Source organism: Harpia harpyja, chromosome 14, assembly GCF_026419915.1.
Source record: "Harpia harpyja isolate bHarHar1 chromosome 14, bHarHar1 primary haplotype, whole genome shotgun sequence".
In the NCBI taxonomy this organism is placed as follows: domain Eukaryota; kingdom Metazoa; phylum Chordata; class Aves; order Accipitriformes; family Accipitridae; genus Harpia; species Harpia harpyja.
The window spans coordinates 9,029,048-9,037,850 of NC_068953.1; positions in this window are offsets into that span (position 1 = coordinate 9,029,048).

An 8,803-nucleotide genomic window follows, 5' to 3' on the forward strand; every position below is an offset into this window, starting at 1 on the left:
TAGATTTGTTTAAAGAGAGAAAGAAGGTTTGTATGAGGGGGTCTCGGATCACTGCTCTGCTATCCCACCACGTGCTGATGACCCCCTAGGTCGAGGGGACAGAACCCTGCCATTACCATCACCACATGCTCTCCCAACTTAGGACAATGTGATAGACCAGTCTTGGGCTCCTAGATCTAACCACAATTGTCTGCATATGTGTGCCCCCACAGACATTGAAAGTCACTTTTTCTCAGCTGAGTCAGTTGCTGTGACTGCAGAGGGCAGGATAAAGCCCACCATATTTTGATGCAATTAGCAAAAGGGTGTCTGCCTCATCTCTTGTTGCAGAAAGGTGAGCAGGAAGATCAACATCATAGTCACAGGCTTGTCAGTATAACATTAACAAACCGTCACACACAATGCAGATAATTTCTGGGTACAGAATATCCACACACAAACAAGGATAACCCACCCTTTACTAAGAAAGCATTTTCCACAAAAGGCTATAGGAGGAGCTGGCAAAAAGGATGGTGCGAGCCAGAGAGAGCAGGTGAGGCTCCCACAGCTCCATGGGATCCCACCTAGACAGACAGTGTCACTCAGCTGCAAAGACAGACCTTTGTCATAAAGGAGCCTGGGAATGGGGGGGCTTCTCAAGACAGCACTTCTGCTGGAAACCAGTATAAAGGTATTGGATGCAGGTCCATCATCTTCTCCACCTGTGCACGCAAAGTTTTGCAGTGATAAAGATGCCACTCCCCACCAGTACCAGCAGTGGAGCAGCTCTACGAGCAGCCTAGCATGGATAAGGGGCTCCTCATAAACCTGCAGCATCTCTGCTGAGATAACAACTGAGCTGCAGGTGAGATGGCAAAGTGCATGAGGAGAGGGAACATCCCAAATTTTGTCCGCACAAGTTCTCAGTCCTCAGAACAGGAAACCACTTGCTAACACCAGTTAGCAGGATCTTCACAGCCATGACTGCACTGTGTCCCAGGCAGAACGTTTCAGTGGTGAAAGCTTCCCAGGAGACATTTCCTCAAGATAACACACAGATCCAAGAGCCACTGGTGGGGGGTTTTCTTTTTATGACTGCATCACACAGGAATTCCTCTCTGCTGCAGTAAGTTATATTCCCAGTTACATTAGCATCAGATTTTCTTCCCTAGTTCTGCTCTCTGATGTGGATGTTCACCTGTGAGAACAGATATAGGGGATAAAGAAAAGCTTGGGACCACAGTCCGTTGCAGATCTCAGGGGCAGCACAAAGGACTGCTGGATCTTCCAGTTGCCTGAATGGCATGTTAAATCAAACAGCCAAACAGAAAATTTCCCACCTCAACTGTGCTGACAGCAGTTTTTAAAAAACAAAGGAGGTGTGTAGGACAGTGTGCAATTTCCTTGGGACATTTTAGGGAACCATCTCATCAACCCACTCACAGCACTGCCAATTTAACAGTGCAATTGTAGGGTTGTTGCAACTGTCATTGTCTACACACAAAACAAGAGCAAAGAACTGAGGCCCAACACTCTTGCGTGTTCATGGGCAGCTTGAAAATAGCCGGAAGATAAAATTCTCCCCTAAAAACAAGTTGTCAGAATGCCTCTGCTCCTTTCTTAAGGTTGCTGGGTTCACACACTGTGGTACTCCCCGTCTTCACTAAGGTCATACAGCTCTATCCTGCCACAAGGACAGCAATGACACACAGGAATCCTTTATTGCAGGACAAAGAAACACAGCCCACGGAGAAAGAATTGGCAATACCCAACCTACAATTTTCATGCAGCGCTGCCTGAAATAGAAGTCTTTTTGCTCATGCCGAAAGTCAAACTTTACCACTACAAAGCTGATTTAAGTGTGTGGGTGTGAAAATTTCAGCATAATCTGTACAGAGAAAAGCTGGGGTTTCTATTTTCTCCATCAGGTTTTCACTGGTCTTTGTATTGCTAATACGCAGATAACATCCTGTGTAACTCATCCAATAGCTTCACATCACAGTGGAAAAACAAACAAAACAAAGACCATGGAAGAGGAACAGACGACATCTACCCAGGCCAATCAAAACTGAAGTGCATAAACACACACAGAGGACATCTTTTAACAAAAAGCCAAAACAAACAGAAAGTTCAGAGATCCAACAGGTGTGAGTCTCTCTCCCAGTCATTCTGACCACACATAGACCACATCTCAGAAGTATCCAGAAACTGTAACTCCTCATTTTGCAAGACATAGTTCCGGCTTTTAGATAAAAACTCAGATGCTGGGACAAGGCTAGGCAGTCAGTCATTCCACCTCCCTGCAAATCTGTTTCCCCAGGCAGTCCTGGTTTATCCATCCAGTCACATTTTCAGTAAGTCCCTCTTCCCTCCAAAGGTCACAGTCATCTTCATTAGCTACTGGCCTACAATATTTCTCCTCCAAAAGGAAGCAGCTGGATTTTTAAATGGTCCTTGCTGACATGAAAGGACACACTCCACACAAACAGAGTGGCAAGTAAAGGGAATTCAGGGTGACGGGAAGGATTAGAAAGATCCTGTGCTTCAGTGGGGAACCACTATGCTGAGGCCAAACAGTTTACACTAAGATGAGAAATTAAGGCATGAATCTGATGATGTTACTCATCTGAAGTCAGGACTTGCTTTACATGTGAACCACTGGCATCCTCAAAGTAAGATACTACCTCTTCTGACCTCTGCTTTCCCCCCACATTTCCCAGTCTCTAGACCCTGGTTAGTGACACCCACGCATGCATCCCACCAGATCAGCTCTCGATTAGCTCAGACATGACTGCTGCAGGAACATGGGTACCGACGAAAGCCTTGCCAGTGACACAGAACACAGTGCTCTGCACTGAACCACTGCCATCACACAGGGGTTTTCTACCTGTACTCCACAGACTAGCAATGGTCATTGGAAACATCTACTGCCAGCAGATTGCAGTCTTCTATGCAACGTTCTCCTCTGCTACCAGAATTCAGGGTATCTGGAAACTGAAAGAAGCTGACAGCCAGTCCTCTGTTGCTGGAAGGCACTAAAAATTCAAAGTATCACCTTTCATAAGAGTTACTGAACCAATGCGGCCATCTTCACTTACTACAAACTAAACACTTCTACCACTTCCTTCCCCACCCTCTCATTTCCTTAAAACCAGCATCTTGAGTTAATTTCTACTTCCATCAATTATCAGTAGCAGAATTCCAACAACTGAGTCATAGGCAGAGCTTGCAAAACAATTTCTCACATCACATGGGCTACTATTCTTTGTTTCCTTTCCAATAAAAGGCTGTAACAGTGTTGACAAGGAACACAAATTACAGAGGCAATGATCCACAAAGTCCTCTCCTTCCTGAGGATCGCAGTTACATCTTTAAGAGAGAGTTATAAAACAATACAATAAAAAGTTACAAGAACATTAGAACAATGTCACGTAAGTAGCAAATACTTATTTCAGATCTTATCTGATGTTATGCTAGCTGATGCTACAGCAAGCAAACAAAATTCAAACTCAAGTCTTGGCCTCTGGAAAGGCGGTTTCAACAGAAGAACGTGTCTTCTCTTCCCCTACAACAAAGTATAACCAGACTCTGAAAACAACCTTTTCCTCCAGCGACTCCTAGCTAGCTTACTGCACTTGACTGAGCCAACAAATACTCATCCCACAGGTGAAACAAAGCTTAACTTTTGGGGGCTGGGGGATTGAGGGAAGTTTTAAATGAGATTTTTTAGAAAAATTCTGGTCCTGATCAAGAGGAATTGCTCAGAAAATAGGAGTTTTCCCACCTATAGTCATTAGCTAAGTTTAGCCAGTCTCAGGAATGCTGGATAACAGGTGGATCACAACATGCAGGATTTGTAAGAGATTTGCTAAGGAGAAAAGGACTGTGGATATCCTTAATTCTCTCTGAAGCAAAACAGTACTTGAAGTCTTTAGTCACAGCAACACAGGACCCCTCTGCTGTTTGTATAAAACAGCAGCACCATCCAGCGGATAAACGGTACTTGCTTTTCCTCTCCTACCACCTCACGTTTACCTATATTTATCTACGGAATAGGCAGTATATAAACTTTCTTCCAACTGTGAGCATTTTAGGGCTGCATTTACATTAGCCTTGGTTAAGAAGATGTGAGCCATTTCAGGAGAGAGGTAAAAAATAGCTCCAAGAAGAACCACACTTTCTACTACCAGGCAGCTCTGCCAGCAGCAAATTGCACAGCACCATCTCTCTCCCAGTGTTACCTTTCCTTGCACCAGGGCTGGAATCTCTTAACCACTGTAGAGGAGGAAAAATTGACCCCAATAGAGGTAAGGACGCATCATACCTCACCCTTGGATTTTACCACTGGGAACAACTTCACAGCCAGATGTGCTGCAGTGAGTCCACATGTGACCACATGGATAAGGCACGCAACATCCCCTGCCACGTTTGGCCCAGTTCGCACTGCCAATTTTGGAGATGTGTTGAGACTGCTTATGATTCCCCAGGACTAGGTCGGTTGGCTGTTTCATCTCTTTCTATAGCAGCATCCCTAACAATTTGGCTTAATGCTTGAAAACAGTCACAGTCCCCACAGTAGGTTTGACACTATCCTTTCACGGAAAACAAAATCAATTATCCCCTTTCTCTGAGACAAAGGAAGATGAAACAAACTATGTAATGCCTCCTCTTTGTTAGTTTATTGTTTTCAATGCAATTTAGCAGTTAACAAATGCAAGCACTACACAGCATTCCCAGCAGCTGATCACACCATGCATGACTCACTCACTACATATACTTATCTCAATGACTGCATTCCTGACCTACTTTGGGAATTAAGAAAGCATTTCAGACAAGAGATTTTCCCCTTTAGAGAAAGGAGTGTTGCACAGCTATTCCAGAGTTGTTGGCTGGGATCCAGAGATCGGATGTGTTTGATGCACAATAAATCTATTCAAATTTAAAAAAAAAAAAGTCACAAGGACTTCCATATTTTTCTCTGTTCCCATCCTAGCAGAAAGCCAGATTCAAATCCATCCCCATCTCCTGAGCTTATCTTTAGGAATTTTTACCATCTAGTGCTGCTTCCATAACTCAGTCTGAACACGTACTCACAGATCAGCATCTCTGCTGCTTCACTGGACATTTAGAGAGGACTCACAAGAAAGATCACATTCCTGGAACATGTCAAAATCCCAGTCAAAACACACCTTTGTGAGAAAAGCTGTAGTCATATTATGGAGAAAGGAGAATAAAACAAAATACCATTCCCTTGCCACAAACAGAAGGTAGCAGATACCACTGTACATTTTCCACCACCTCTGAGGTTATGTTGGTCAGACAACTTCCAGAGAAATGCAGGTAGAAAAGACTACAATATCAAGGGGTTTACAGAGATATGTCTCTTTGGCCCTTTTCATACAGTCCTCATGTTATACCAAAATGTGATTCACCAACAAAAGTGTGGATGATAATTAAGGTGAAGCTGCCTTCTTAAAACAGGAGATGCTTATGCCACATGTTCACTGGTTGATTACTACACAAATTCCCTATAGCCACCAGTTACTGCAAGTTTTAGAACTAGTTATTTCACTCCCCAGAGGAAGTTACATTCTCTAAAATGGATTGTTATCTACAACATGTTTTTTGAACTTTGTCCCACCGTTCTTATGGGAATAAGCCCAGTCTATTATAAATTCAGAGACTGTGGATTTAATTCCCTGTCAAAGGCATGTAGCCTGGATACAGTGATTAAGAGACATGAGGGACTGGGAGGGGTGGGGCCGGAAGGAGTGGGGGGGTTTTTTGGTGTTATAGTAACTCCAAAGCTGGTCTGGAAACCCATACTTGTTCTCATCTGGTGGATATTAATGAGGACTTTTGCCTTTGGTTCATTCTGAGAAATGCCCCTGAGGAATTTATTCAAAATATTTGACATAGTTTGCAAAAAATCCTGTAACTCCCCTGAGCAGCACAGAAGGAATGCAAGATGGAAAATAACCTTGTAGGTGCAAAAAGCAGAGGGTTTATGGTGGGCATGGGGCCACACTCTTTCCCATCTTTGCTATCAGATACACTTGACAAGTTCACTGGCACAATTCCTCATACTGTTGGAACAGCCACCTACTTTGTCTACACTGCTAATGCACTGGGCCAAGCCAGCCCTACACCAGCTCTACAGCGCAAAGCAGATGCTATTGCATCACAGAGTGTAAGGCTTACCAATTCCAGAGGCAACCTATGCAAAAAAGCTCATTTAAGTGATCTGTAAAGAAAGTCTCCAAACCTGAACTCCCTATCAAAGCTACCTACAGAGCCAGAGGAAAGGAATTCTGCTCTTTCCTCTGCCTTCATCTCTCCCACTTACTAAATCTCCTTAACTAAATAATTCCAGATTTTTTTTAAACCTGGATCTGCTTGGTGCCTAATGATACCGAAAAGCCGGTCGAAGAAACTCTCCAAGACTCGTTTTGGAGTTTTAGAAAGCAGGCATTCTTTATTGCAGCATTGGATGCACGGGGGATAGTTCCACCTAGCGTGCATGCCACAGCTTTAGCACAAACAGGTTATATAGAATAACTAATTGCATATTAATCAGATTAGTATACATATACATAAAAATGATTATAACTGATTATCATAGTACTGCCTACATCCGATCATGCGCAATGAAGGATCCATTTGAGTTGAAGGGCTGCTTTTGCAACCACCGACCCATTTGAAGTTCTTGTTGGCTGTCCTTGGAAGTCTTTATTCTTGTCCCTTGTTCTTTGATCTTGAAGCTTAATGCAGTTTCAATCACATGTGGTCAGTTTCAACATTGTTCTTATCTAGCGTACAGGAACATCTAGTCATAAGAGCAAAGAACTGCAAAACTTATGAGTAACTACCTCTACTAGTTAATTGCTTGGCTATACTTTTGTCTATTGTTTCAATCATAGTGTTAGCATAAGATTTCTAATAATTATTTACCAAATCTCACTTTTACAGTCACCTAGCAGCAAACCAGTTTCCACGGCTGGTACAAAATATTACAACCATCAAAATATTTAGACATACCATACAGAATGTATGGGAATATGCTACCAATTAAGACTGCCTGAGGTTGAATGAGAAATTAGAAACACATGCAAGAACACTGAAGATGCAGAACAAAATGCTGTCATTCTCTCATCTACCCAAGATCAGATCAAGACAACACGATCTGTTCCTTATCTGCAGGATGAGGAGTCATAACACTAGATTACACTAAAGCATGCTTAGTGGGATGTCAGGAACACACAGAAATAAGTGTATCAGAAAAAAACGTGGCCAGGAAGTATCTTGGCAAAGATCTAGGATGAACTGATCTTGCCAAGCATGCAAGTGACGGCGGCTGCGCATACTTTACATTGCTTTGGCCACTTTTAGGAGAATAGATTCATTTCTCAAGGTGCCTGCCCAGGCAGACCCCAAGACCATCACCAAACATGGATTTACTAAAGAACAGCTTAAACCACGGTCACTTCGACTTATCTCACTGCATTCCCACTCCAAACCCACTGAAACGAATGTCCTGACAACTTCAGTGGACTTTGGGTCTGGTTAAACACCCGGCGAAAACTACCAGTGCACACGTGGGTTAACTTGGATGCCTTACAAAGCCGGAGCCCGGCGTGCTGCCTGTCTGCTGGCAAGTAAAGTCTAGCCCCCCTGCCTCCCCCACACGGCAGCCACACCTCACAGGCACCGAAAGGGCCCTCTCTGAGCGGCCGGGGACGCTGCCGCACACCCGCCGGCCAGACATTCCCAGGAGGCTCCTGAGAGCCTCCCCACCGCTGAGGCAGCCCTCAGCCTCTCGGCCGAACACCGCGCCGGCCGCGTTCCACCGGCGGCAGCCCTCAGTCCCACCCGCGACCGCCGCCATCTTACTGCGGGGAGCGGCCCCGCCCCGCGCATGCGCGCTCGGCCCCGCCTCTGGCAGGCGGCGGTGCGACGTCACTTCTGGCGCGTGACGCCGACGTCTTGCGCATGCGCACTGCACGATAACGGCGGTTTCGACGTCTTCCCAGTCTGCCCCCGGCCGTGGCGGGTTACGGGGGCCGGCTAGGGACAACCCAGTCCCGTTCCGCGTTGCCGTACGGGTGCCAAGCGGGGACACGTGTGTCCAATGTCGAGCGGCCCGGGGTGGCCCGGGGCTGGTTGCCATACCAGCGGGCCCCCCTCGCCGGGCCCTGCCCAGGTTCCGCCGGGGTCGCGGCCCTCGCGGCCACGGGGACCCGCCGCGCCCGGACCGCGGTCCCCTGGTGTCCCGGTCGCCTTCCCGAAGCGTCGGCGACAGGCGTGGGCAGGAGCGGCTCCCGGCCGCGGGAGCAGCCCCGGGGCGGGGGGGGGGGGGGGGCGGACATCCCCGCGACTGGGGCTCACAGGAGACCGGGCCTCCATGTTACGATGGGCTGTGAGAGGCCCCTCAGCGCCAGCGCTGATTCGGGATCCTGCCGCCCGTGTTTGCAGCCCCAGAGCTTGTCAAAGGGGAGAAACGTTTCCCCAATGGCTCTCACAGCGTAACCCCCCTGCCGCGCTACCGGCGGTGCGTTCGTACGGCCACTTCTGTACCCTACAGCCCTGCGTGAGGCTGAGGAAAAGCAGCCAGTATAACTTAATGACAGTACCCAGAAGGGGAGATCCTGCCGTAGCAACTGGTGAAATTTCCTGTATAAATATTGATAAGCCCAGAGGGAAAAGGAAATTCGAAGCTGGCCAAGCCAAGACGGGACATACCCCATGGCTGCAGGTCCCAGCGGCCTCGAAGGCGGCCTCCAAACGCCACCTCCCCGCTGCCGTCCACAGACGCACACAGACGTAT